The following is a 13,551-nucleotide window of genomic DNA, read 5'->3' as shown; positions in this document are numbered from 1 at the left end:
TGCATTTGTGACATACAGAAGTGGGATATTTATTGTTCCTGAATAGTACAGACAGAAAAAAAATTACCTTGATGGACATGGAAACCTTATGAGGTCATTGACTTATATGACTCCTGGAAATCAAGCTTTCATAGTGTTTTCCATGCAAATGAAAAAGGAAATCCTGTTGGGTTTCACACAACTCAGTGGATTCTGGGACTAACATTCAAACTCTTCATCCTTAATGCACAAGGTTCTTTGTATGCTCCTTAATATAAAGTATAGTGACTGGGTAGGCTGTCATTGATAATTATATTTATCCTGTGTAAAACCTTAATTAAATATTTTTAAAAACCCCTCTCCTTGAAGCATTGCTAAGAAATGTTCCTGCATCATTACTAAGGAACAAAACACTTTTCCTGGAACCTGGAAAGGTTAAGTGGATTTTATAAGTAAGAGCAAAATCGACCCACTGAGTGTATTTACAATGAATGTTGTATTAGAAGCAACGGGAACAATGATTATGGGAAAAAAAATCACAGTAACAGCCCTTCTATGTCTTCAAAGTGCCTGTGATTTAAATGGCAAGAATTGTGAGGTACAATGTGAAACATAAGCACAGTGGGTCTTTCATGAAATACGAATCGTTTCTTGATAAGGGTCTTTTAAATCCCGTGTAATACAGAAATACTGATTTCAGGTAGAGGCCTCTAATACAAAGAACAATGTTTGTTGTGTTTGTCTGTCTGTTTTGCTTAATCAAAAATCAGCAAAAATCAGTAAGACTGCCTCGATGATTAAGTACATATTGTATTTCCCTTGAAATAATCACTGGAATTTTGTGCCCAAATTGTACTATGTCTCAGATTGGTATTATATTTTTAATCTGCTGCAAAGCCAGACAGTACAATTTTGTTTCTTGAGGTGGAACCACCAACAAGCACAAAGTTTCTTCTACTAGACTTTCAATCTACTGGTGGTTTCAAGTCCAAAAGAATAAAACCAAAAATCTTTATCTCAGTTTCTGAAATAAGAGCTTGAAGAACGAGATGGATGAGAGCCCCGTGGAGGATCCTTTCCAGCTCAATCAGCTACAATATCAAAGCCTGTCCAAGCACAAGAGTTCAGTGACAATACGGTTGTGCCAGTTGAATGAAAAAATAAACAGCAGTAAGATCACTGCTTTATTTCAAGCCTGAAAGACACACCAGCATTCACAAGAACCCTCATGTTAATCCTGTCTAAGAAAAATCTATATTCTACTGAATTTCAACAGTTGAAACTCCACTTAGTAAACTAATATGATATTGAAAGCCACTGATAAAGAAAGTCCTTTTGAGTCAATACAAATATGCTATGTTTATGGGGAAACTTACTTCTATGAAGATGTTTATTAGTATACAAACAACAAAAACAACAGAGCAGAAAGGATTTCTAGGGCCTTTAAATGATGCCAGAGGGAAATATATTAGTACATGGAAACATACATACATGCATATGTGGTACAAAAATGATGAAAGCAGTGGGGTTTCTTGTTTTACCCAGCAGCTTCAGACTGTTCTTGGAGGTTTCGCAGTCACCCGTGGAAGGTAAGAGGGAGGTCTTCATGTTGGAAGAGCTTCATCTTGTAAGTCTGTTGTAATGGGAAATTTTAGGTGCTGGACCTTTGATTAGGGTATTAAGAGCAAGACTAAGTTGATCTCACCCAAGTTATTTGGGATGATGGAGGATCATATTTCCCAGTCTGTCTATTTCAGAACAGTTGCACTGGGGTGGAATAGAATATTTAGAACTCTGACTCCCTTGTCTGAGCTGAGAGAAGTCTTGTTCTTGATGTTACTTCAGATCATTATGGTGTGGGTTTTCTTCAACCAGTTCACATCTTTTAAAATGTGCTGAAAATGGAAAATGGAGTACTGACTGCATATACTGGAACTGAGCATGCACATTAAATTTAAAGCATAAGTAGTCCCATGCTACCACTTAGCATTTAGTGACTATGAAAATACATGGAAGCAAAGATAAAATACATTTTAAAGGGATTTTTAATACTTCACATAGTAAAAAGTGTTCTATGATTTCTTTTCATTTAGCCATTGTTGTCCTCATCTGTGGAAGAACAGATACTGCACATTTATAGCTCATCATTCCCAACTCAGTGTCATCAGAGCATTAACCACACCTGATTTAAGTTCTTTAGAATTAGGTATCTGGTCAAGCTCTCTCTCTCTATAACAAAAAAAAAAAAAAAAAAAAAAAAAAAACAAAGGAAAAATACAGGTATCTCCAGGCAATTCGTACTGTTAAAGTCATAGTTCTTTGTGAGAATTCTATGAGAATAAGGTGGAATTATCTTGTGGAGGTCTCTGTAACTGACTTTGTGATTGTTGTGGGTTTGAACAGAATCAAACTGTGGCTTTCTACAAAGATATACGATGAGATGGGTCATGGTTTAACCCCAGCTGGCACCGCACTGCTGTTGGCTCATTTCATCCACCATCCTTAGGGCCTGTAGATTCCTCTCATCAAGTCCCATGGACTTGTGCACCTTCAGGTTCCTTACATGGTCTCAAACCTGTTCTCCTCCCTCCATGACAAGTTCTTCATTCTCCTAGTCCCAGCCTTTGCCTTCTTTGATTTGTGCCTTGTGGCTAGAGCTTTCATGGGCCAAGAAACAAACACAAAGTGGGAGATTGTTTATTTGTTTTGAAATGCAATTAAATGAAATATCTGCTAGAAGGCTCCAGTCTAGTTCTTGGGCTGACATAATTTTTATAGTTCATAACTTCCAGTATACCAGCTCCTGAAGTGGCTTAAACTTTCGTTCAGCATGCCTCCACTCTGTGAGCTGCAATCATACCAGACAGACCAATGGCCTTTGAGTGAGCTTTATACATTAAATGTGAAATTGTTCTAGAAATTTTCTGTGAATTACTCTAATTTTCATTTTCTTAAGATGTATTGAAAATAATGCAATTGATGATGAAGTGCAATAGCAAAAAGTACAACTTATGGAAAAAGGATTGTATAAAAAGCCCCCAATGTTATAAGGTAAAGTATAGGAGTGCAGGGGACTGAATGAGCTGCAGGAAGTATGGAAATCATCTATAAATCCCACTGCATTAATTCAAAAAGTGGCACATTCCATTTTGCTTTGGAAATGTGCCATAGCCTTATACATAAGTTGTGGTGAGTACTGTTCATAGGCCTAAGTTAAGAATTGGGACAGAGTTGTATCAAGGTCATGTCTACACAGTCTTTTGGCAGTTGAGGTAAATTCATTCACTGTGTTTTTTTTTCTGGTTGGAGGCAGCAGAATGCAACTGCAGAAATTGTGTTGCTGCAGTTATCAGAGGACTCAAGCTATGAAACCCAGCTTTGACAAGAAATGATGGCAAATCTCTGAGGGTAGAGCTTTAGAGGGCTTTGTTGCTCTGAATGGACCTTTCTGAAGAAATCATGGGATGGAGGTGTAAACTGTGGCTGTATTGTTGGTGATGCAGAGTTGAATTGCAGCCAGCAGCTGCACAAGTAGAAAGCATCTTGACTTAGCTGCAAATGACCAAGTAGGATCAAAGATCATCACCCTAAATGCTGTGAAACAGCAGAGTAATAGGCAAGGCCACACTCTAATTAAGAGTTTAAACTTCCCTAGGATGCATTAATATTTGGTTTGCATTCTATCTGGTTTTAGTGTAGTATAAACCAGCAGCTAAAGACACTGATACGGTTTTGGAAAGCTGTAGACTAGTGAAGGGGAATTCTGCTATGTAAGATCTCTGATGCTAACTTCTTCATTTGAAGCACTTTTTCATTGATCTGTGTTATAAAATAGCCTTTCCCAATGCATTATTGAAGGGTTGCACAGTGATAAGGGATGTTCCTGCACTTTAAACAACAGAATTTATGTAATTATCTCCTTTTCAGTAATTTGCACATGCTGAATGGTGCAAGAAATCCGTCATGTGCCATGTGCAGGAAATAATTTGCTTTGTGTTCTCTGTTTTCCAAACCAACATTTTAATTGTGACTTGAAATTGTGCTGTGCATGGTTTATAGAGTGTGGGATTAAGGCTTCTACAGTGTCAGTCTGGAATCAGGTGAAAAAAGAAAATTCTTTCTATAGGAGAAAAAAGTTAGCAGAATTTTGTTTCACTAAGCTAAATTATCAATAAAATATTTAACATTTTTGGAGCATATATGCTGTTGGATGTAGAAATTACATATTTGGTTTTATGTAGTGCTGCTGGGGAAGAGTTGAATGAAAACACTGATTTTTTTCCCTCACATTCAGTGCATATTTTAATTTTAATTCATGCTAATGCAATTGTTGCATCCATCCTTCTATTTATATGCTTTTGGAAAACATGCAGCTAAGAAGTTTATATTCAGGCTTTTGATATTAAGAGAAAATAAGTATTGATTGTGCATACACTAACTTATTAGTTAAATGAGTTGAACACTTACATTTCCCAGCTGTCACAATAACCAATAGCTGCTTGTTTCTCCAAACTGAAAGGGAAGGTGACAAACATATATTCTTGCTTGCCAAACAAGGCAGAACACTTAAGATAGTAATAAGGATATAGGCTTTCTTATACACTATTTTAACTCTTGATAATTTAAGTAGTATGAGTTACCCTTTGCAGAAGAGTATTTGCTAGACATATAAAAGCACTTCCCAAGATGCAACTGTCTTGAGCAATGTTTGTAAGCATTTACAGGTAAATGGAGTCATTCATAATTTTGACATTTGTCTTTCACAGCAGAACAATTGGTTGTGGAATTTGTCAAAATGCAGTATGACTATATTCACTTGTAAGGAACAATTCTACTCACATATCAGTTTCCTTAGAGACCTTACCAGAACATCTGCAAATATAGAGACCAGAATTATCTTACACTTTTACTAGTAGTCAGATAAGGGATATTCCTTTCAATAAGACGATCAGGAACATTTGCCTGTGAAATTATGAATATGAGTCTGTATGTTGAGATCTCTACCATCATGTGTTCTGGCTTTATAAGCAATGTCACCATTCCGTTTTATTCCAGTGATGCACCATCAGAGCACTAATGTGACCTGACTGAATCATTTTGCTTAAGGCTGAGGTCCATGACTGTTTAGTGTGTCTTCAGGTATGCCAGATACTACCAGAAATATGCCCAATAATTGACTCTTTCCCCCCCCCCCCATACTTTGCTCGTTGTTAGATTGCTGTGAGAGGCAGTCCAGGGCAGAAATCCCAGATTTTATTCACACATGACTGATGAACAGTTGCTTTGTTGACAACCAGGAAGCTGCTAAATACAAGTGGAACTCAATAGGTTAAAACAGTCAGAGCTTTCATTGAGCTGTTAGCTGAAGTCATAGTCCACAGCCGAGGTTCATCCAGCACTACCAAGCCCATGACATATATGGGGAGGATTTGATGGATGCTGTTTGATGGGGTGTGACTATGTATATGTGGAAAAAATAGGATAAAGCTTTGAGAAACAGAGTGGAACTGTTGAAAATTAAAGCTGTGGATGAAACAATGGCTTGGGATTGGGCTATTAAAGAAGTATTTAAGTTATTTACTGGCTAAATGGAGGGTAGGAGCCATAGCTCTCCAGCTGGACTGATTTCTGCTATGGTTGAGATACCAGGGCTTTTCCACAATTTGTATGTAAACAGCGCTGCATAAAAAAACGTGTAACTCCTATGTCATTGTCATATTCTAACTCCTTGTAACCCTTTCAATAGGTGGAAGGTAGGAGCAGTATTACTCCTCTGTTTAAGAATACCCTTTCTCCTAACCATTAGATTATGAGTTTTCCTACAGTGTGACAGAGAAAGGTTTAGTTTAGTTTTGTTTCCATCAAAACTCTTTCTGTGCATTTCTCCATCCTGTTCTTGTATGTGCAGAGCTAGAAGGAATCCCCAGCTTTTGCTGATCATGGTTAGACCTTGCTGATCACAGGTTTGTCTTTCAATCCCTTTTTGAATGCATGTCTACTAAAACATTGAACCATGCAAGCTGAAGGTGCCTCTGAAATTTTTGTGTCAATTCTACTCTCTTGGAACCAATAAATATTCTACAGTCCAGTGGAACCAATAAATATTCTACAGTCCAGTACCTGAAATAGACTGTCATTAAGAGCTGCAATTGATATTAAAAACAAGAAAGAAAACAACCCTCAAAAACCAGCCAAGCCAACAAACCTGACTAACAGTACAAGTGAACAGTAGAATGCCATGGCCAGCATGTAGGTTTCCCACAGCCTTTAGGTATATAGGATAATTACTCATCAAGGTAGAAGGTGTGTGAGCTAAATGGCTGCATGCTTGAACAGACATTCTGGGTTATTATTCTATCCTAGAATTCATTTGATGCTTAGAGATCTCAATTTAAGTTTTTGAGACTGACCTTCCACTGTGATTTTGTAGCCTAATGTGCAACTTTTTCAATCTTTTGTGCTCAGGCATACAATTATTCTGAGGAAAAATAGGCTTGTCTTTACAGTATGCTCATTATAGATGCTTTTGTTCTGTTTTTATGAATATCCTGTCTAAAACTCATTAGTCATAAAAGCACACCAACAACTACCAAAAAGACGTAATGTTAAATGAAGTTTACTGTAGTGAAGCCAAAAATAAAATGACTAGTTGGTGGGAGTACAACATAAAAAAGATTTATGTGAAAGTGGAAAAGACCTCCAAGCAACTGTTAAGAGACCATTGTGCATAAGATTCTGCACTTGAGAGACATCGATTTCCCTCCCAGTAATTCTGGAAAGAGAAGGATTCCAAGCATCGTATTTTCAGCAAGGTTTTATTTGCTATTATGATGAGCAGGGGTCATTGCTTGGAGAAATAGGAACAGTCAATCAAGAGCATGCTTCTGAAAGTCTGAAGCTGCCCTCAGCACCTGGGGGAGGGTGTGCTGCTGAGGGGGTGGCTGGTCAGAGGGAATGGAAATGCACAGTATTCCATGGAGAGGGGCGGTGTTTAAGGTATGGGGGTTTGATTTGCTATGTCTAAAAAGAATGGTAAATTTGCAAAATTTAGACCAGGTTGTTATTTCAAGCTCATTATTTTAAAATATAGATTCTTAGGCCCAATTCTAAATTTGAGCCATATGCCAGAGAAAAATATAGAGGGGGTGGGAGGTATGGATTTGCTGTATAGGACATCAGGCAAGTTGTGTGTTTCCCTTGTCCAACCTTCCCCTGTGCTCCTTGACCGGAAAGTACTTTTGAAATCCTTCTCTGCTTGAGATAACTAAGGGAAAAAACAAACTCAAATAATCCACCACAACTATCTGCAGCAGATCTCTAGACCTGAGTGAGACCCGAATGAGGCTTTTCTCCATCATGGCAGAGAATTTAATGTGTCCTAGCAAAAGCTACAAAAGTCTTCTGATCAATATTTATGAGGATCATGCACATATATTTTTTAAGGCTATATATTTCCAGGCAAATATCATCCTGGAAGATTTTCTGATGCAATATGGAACTTGTAGAATTAAATATAACAAGGAGGCAAATCATAATATATAGGATAGTGTCCAAAGGAGAAGGTGTCCATATGAAGAGTGAATACAGAGTTACTCAATCTGCATGAATTCTGTCACAGGTAAAACAAGATGTGCTGCATTAGTGGTGCTGAATCTTAGCGAGAGGAAACAGGAGAAAAGAGGAAATGGTAAAGGATTGGTAACAAGCCTCTTACTGCACTCAATAAGTATTTAGCTGGTGCCCAAATCTGCTTGGATGAAATGGGTACAGGTAAGTCTATGGAACAGAGTCAGGTTTCTGTTGAACTGGCATAGGCAAGATGAGGACTTTTTGTGACTGATAGAGATTATTTATATCAATTTCAATAATCCTGTATGTTGAGATTACTTTTGTCTAATTATTTACTGAACATCACAACATGCCAAGAAGCTGTATCATGTTCCCATGTTATGGAAAGGAGGAAATTTGGAACTCTTTCATCTTAACTCAGAGTCTAATGGCAGGAACCAGGAGGTCCATGCTAAGGAGATGATGTGAAAAATGCTAAACTGTATTTGACAAGAGATGAATACCATTCAGGAGATCTGCAAGGACAGTGAACAGTAGGTGCATTCCCCAGACAGCCCCAATAAAATAATAGTGCAGAGTGTTTGAAACATATTAATCATGCTTGCTGATGGATCATCTGCATCTCTTGAAGCCCTGTGTGGTTCCTTCTAATTTCCCCAGTGATGGAACAGTGGATGAATCCCTGTGTCCACACCTCACACTATGCCAGCATTGTCCAATATACTGATGTGTCAAATCCTGCTTCTCTTCACCACTGCTGTTCAGCTGCCCTTGTGCTGCCCACACAGGCTTCTCTGGCTCTCTCAGGAGCAGAGATGCAGCAGGACGTCTGTCCCCAGAGCTGGCATGGAAGCACAGTGGAAATGAGTAGGGCTTAAATGGTGGCCATGGCCATTTTGCAGGGCTGGCAGTATGCTCAGCCCCCTGAGAACCCCTGATCTGCCAGGAGTAAAACTGATGTTAAACCAGTCAACTTTTGCAATCTTCCTGTCATGCCACAAGCAGGACTTCTAAGCTATTGTGGAAATTAAGTATTCCAGTGACTTTGTTTATTCCAGTCTCTTTGTGGCATTTACTAGAAAGGATGAATGTTACTGTTAGCTTACCTGCTTCTAATTCTGAAATGGGCCCTGACTCCAAGTAGCCCCAGCACTCTGCAACAGCAGCAAATGTCTACTGAAAAAGCAGGACCTGTGTGGAAAATATGTTCTAATGCAGCCAGCACAAATTTGTTTGAGCACAGTCAGCAAAGATTCTTGCAAAAATAAAACAGGATTTTAATTTTTTTTTCACACTATGTGTTTCTGTCAGAGAAAGATTCTTCCTCCTGGAAACTGGAATTTCATATTCAACTAAGACATCTCTGAAGCCTTCTTGATGTGGTCTCTTAGGAGTTTGTACTAGAGACAGATTTTTTCCAGCTGTGGGAGTAATGCACTAGGTTGCTGCCATCCCTTCATAGCAGAAGATTGCTATGAAATGAGTGGTGGATTCTCCTTAATATTGTCTGATTGGTTTTGAAGAGGGTTCTTCTGCAATCTTGTTTAAGTTTGTGACTATCAGGTATTTCTCTTCCCTATTCTTTTGGTGGGTTTTTTGTAACCTTTCATCACCTCTTTCTGCTTTTCCATTTCCTAATCTCTTTCCAAAACTCTTTCTACTTTTCTTTCTTCCATTTTTGAGCATTACTTCTTCTTACAGCTCACACATAGATTGTAGACCAAATGAAAGCTTTTTCTTTCATGGTTACAATTACTAAAGAAAAATATTATTTATAAGAATGTAGCTAATGGTCTATGTTTCTGTTAAAAAATCACAGTATTCTTGGGATAATAATAATAAATCTGCTGACACATCCTTAACTATCATTCATAAAACAAATCTCTTCAGCAGTGGTGGTAGGATGATTCAGTCAGGGAGCTGTTAGCCAGGAGACCTGACATCAGTTTCTATGACCTTGAGCAAGCCTGAGCCTCCTTGAAGCCTGACTTCCTATTGCCTCATACCTTGTAATTGCACTTGCTTAGTGCAAAACCACTGTGACATGACATGATTTGACAGCCTACCTTGAGATCAGATTGCAAGGTAAGGTTTTGCACAAAGTACAGAATTAGTCTGGCTTAGTTTCCTTGTTTATAAACTTAAGACCATAATACTGAATCTCTAGATCTCCTATGATCCCTAAATAAATGCTAAGTATTTTTATGAACCCATTCAAGACAAATGCACATTTATTAGGTATTTTTTTGTGCCACACCCCTGCAGTTTTCAACAGCATTTTACGATTTGCAGTATGCTGAAAATAATTGTTTTAAATATGTTCCTGTATTTTTAAAGATTGTTTAACTTTTATCAGTCATGGCTGTTTCAGTACATAGGTAATAATTTGAATATGATGGAAATACTTTTATTCTCATTGAAATGAGAAAAGTCAGCTTTTTGCCCCAAATAGAACAGGATTAATTTTTCCTGCAATTGTTGGATCTACAATTTATAGATTTATTATTTTATTCTCAGTCCTCTAAACAAAATTAGCAGTCTGGGTCTTGAATAGGTTTTCAGATTTGACTAAGATGCTCTCATTCTTTTTTATAAGGCACAAATCTGTGCAGGGAGGGTGTGGGATAGAAGTGTGTCAGGTAGCACTGGGGGATTGCAGGTGTTTATCTTGTAAAACTCGGTGCCAAAAACGGACGACTGCAAGTTACATAAAAGCTGTGCTTTCAGTGTAACTATGACTACAGGAATCAGCCTGGGAACCATGGGAATAATCAAACATCTCATATCAATTTATGATAGTAAATGCACTAGAGTATTTTATAGTGCTAATATATATGTCCTTTTTTTTTTTTCATTCAGCCATACACATGAACTAATATTTTCTACAGATTACATCACTCCATGTTTAAATGCTTTTACAGTTTGTTTGGGATGCAGTGCTGGCAGGCATAAATGAGTGGGGCCAATTTGGCTAAAGGTTCCAGTCTGTCCATGAGAATAATAGTGTCTCACACTTTGTTCTTTTTCTGTGCTCCAGCAAAGGCAATGGTTCTCTTACTTGCTGCTGCTGATAATTTCAGAAATGTTTCTATGCTCTGCAAAGTCCTGTAGCACAGGAGCAGGAAGTCTGGATCTATATATTCTTTTTAAATATTTGCTATGTAAGTCTCAGGGATACAGGATTTTTGCTGGGCTTTGGGATTGCAAAGCAAAGGCTCCTCAGAAACTCTTACATGTATAATATTGTGAGGTCCAACTGTAAATTTCACTTGACTTAGGCTAACATAGTCTATAAAAGTGTCCATTCTGGACTAGAAATTCCATTCAGGAGGTACTAATGTATTGCTTGGTGTATTGCAAGACCATATTAAAACCGCTTGTGTGCTGTGCTCTGCCATAAGATCTCAGGATTTTATGTGCATGTGGATGACTTGGCGTGGCCTGTTAATAACTTTGGGAATTCTGGAGAGGTTATAAGATTTCCCTTTTACAGATGTGGAAACAGAAAGTTGTAAATTACTTGCATGGGAAAGAAATTCGAGAAATTTAATAATATGCCACACATCTAAGCCAGTCTCTTAGCTTGAAGACTTGAAAACTAGTCTTTTCCATCACAACAAAATATTAGACAAATAATATAAATTATTATCAGTTTACAGAGGAATTTGGGCTTGTGGAAGATCTATCAATACCATAAATATCAGTAGTCAACTATATCAAAGTATAGTTTGATGACAAAAAAAAATCAAAAAGGTTGCTATTTCCAGAATCAAAGACTAAAATTAATGGAGTATTTTCAATGGTAAGATCATAATTAGCCTTAAGAGGGATCCAGTAGTTTTACACTTTGTGTTGGTTTTTTTTTTTTTTTTTGTTTTTTTTTGGGTTTTTTTTAAGATTAAATAGGTGCATACACATATTTTAATAAAATATTCATCTATCTGTTGTCTAAGATAAAATATCTTTAAGATGAAAGATGTGATTTCTGAGCCAAATTTCATAACTTTGTAGAAAACTATTCTGTCAAGATAATGGAAGTTTTAAAGCTTTTCTAAAGTATTTAAGGCAATTTGAACATCTTAAAAAAGTTATACTCAGAAATGAAGAAGAGAGCTGAATTCAGACCTAGGACCTTAATTCTAGATAGTTGGTTGGAAAACATTGCCCCTGTGTTTCTGCACAGTTCACAGAATTCAATTTTTATTAACACGTATCTTCTATAAACCATTTACCATGTCAAGTACCATTACCACACGGCTGTATTAGCATAAGATCGGAAATTTTTACCAAGACTCTGAAAAATTCTGAAAAAAAAAATGTATCTTGACTTCCAAATTAAAATAAAATGCTTGGGAAAGTGTTGATGGAGCCAAGATAAGGAAAACCAATGAAATAAAGTGGAATATTTTGCTTAGGTTGTCACCCTTTTGAATGTAGTGCTTTAAAATTATGTCAAGTTTTGTTTATAAAAATAATAAATTCTCCTAATTAAATTTAGCATTTGGCTTGGGAAACTAGTCAGAGTTTAAATGTGCATTGTAAACATTGCCTTTGCCAGTTCAGCATTTTCTGGTCAAAATTTATTTTTTTCTGAAAGTGCCCTGACATTTTAATAGCCTTATAAGTGTCAGAACCTTACACATTTTTTACTCTGATAGCTGGTAAATTTTTTACTTACATAATATTTATAACTCTGAGTTTATTTTCAAGCTATAAGTATATATAGCTTGTGTATTTTTGCTTATGTATTTTTCCTTTTTTTGATTAATTAGTAAGGACATTATCCTCTTCCCCCATTTTTTTTAAACTAAGATCTTAAGAGGCGAATTCATTAGGCTGATGCTCGTAGTCTACAGGTGACACTGTTCAATGGTCCATGATTTAGGTAATTGCCAGTTATTTATCTCTTTTGCATGCTATGTTTTGTTTGTGGTGGTTTTTTAGCATCTCTCTTGTCTGCTCTCTGTCTAAAGAAACTACTGCAGCTTGTCAGTGTTTGAAGTTGGACACTTTGCTGTTCCTTAATGCTGCTCTGAACATTTAAGCCATGTTCAGACTATCACCCAGGAAAAAAGAGACAAAGTCTAAGTCTCTATGTGTTCATGATAGCAAATAAGTTTATTTAAAAATCAGCAAATTATGTAGTGACAGAATGCCAGAGTCCCCCTTCTTGCTTTCCTGCAGCTTCAGCTAACAAAATTACCCCAGAGAACATTACAGCTGTAAACTGGCAGTGACATCTCCTGTGGCTTTTACCAGAAATCTCCAAAAAAGGTCTGTTCTCAAGGCTGTAGGCATTTTTGGTAGATCTTAGGAAAATTAAGAATAATGTAAGAACGCACAGTAAATATTCACTTTACTTTTAAATCCAGTAAATATGTGTTGATTGCTGCACACTAAGATGCTTGAAATTTCCAGGTTATTTTCATTTCTTAAGGAATCGTAAACATCAGGAGGAAACCTTCAAGGTAGGCTTGCCTAGCTCTGTGGTAGTATGTTATATGGTAATCAGATGTACTTCAGTATGATGACCTTTCATCTAGGGTTGTTGTTTAGCAGTGCACAGTGCTGCAGTCTGGCCTTTCATGTGTTTTGAATATTGATTTTTCAGTTAGCAAGAACTGGAATAGTTACCTCGGGAGGTCTGGCATCACTCTGACCTGGTTTGCTTTTATTCCTTGTGACTCTAGTCAGCTTCTGGGAGTGGTGGGCTGATAGAAATGGCACATCTCTCCCCACTTTGCTTTTGTGATAGCTCCAAAAAAAGTGTTTCCCTAGTGTCTCTTCCTCAATCTTTCCATTCCAGCTTATTTTCATTTCAAATCTCTTTTTGTCCTCCCACCCTTCCAGCTGCAGATTGACCTTGAGAGGCTTTTCCTGGTACGCTCACACCAGGAGCAGCAGCAGCATTCAGCTCAACTTGTATGGCTGGGCAGCCTTGCATGGACACTGCTAAATAGTGCAGCACTTAGGGTTGAGAGAGTTGTACCTCAGATAAAAAAT

The 13,551-nt window shown here is 37.3% G+C and overlaps 1 protein-coding gene across 9 annotated transcripts in view; it reads left to right on the top strand.

Moving 5' to 3' along the window:
- Window positions 1-13,551, top strand: part of SORCS2 (sortilin related VPS10 domain containing receptor 2) — a 533,588-nt gene that overhangs the window by 298,177 nt on the left and 221,860 nt on the right. The window lies entirely within an intron of this gene.

This window comes from Taeniopygia guttata, chromosome 4 (genome assembly GCF_048771995.1).
Source record: "Taeniopygia guttata chromosome 4, bTaeGut7.mat, whole genome shotgun sequence".
NCBI classification, from domain to species: Eukaryota; Metazoa; Chordata; class Aves; order Passeriformes; family Estrildidae; genus Taeniopygia; species Taeniopygia guttata.
This window is presented reverse-complemented; position numbering and strand designations above follow the sequence as displayed.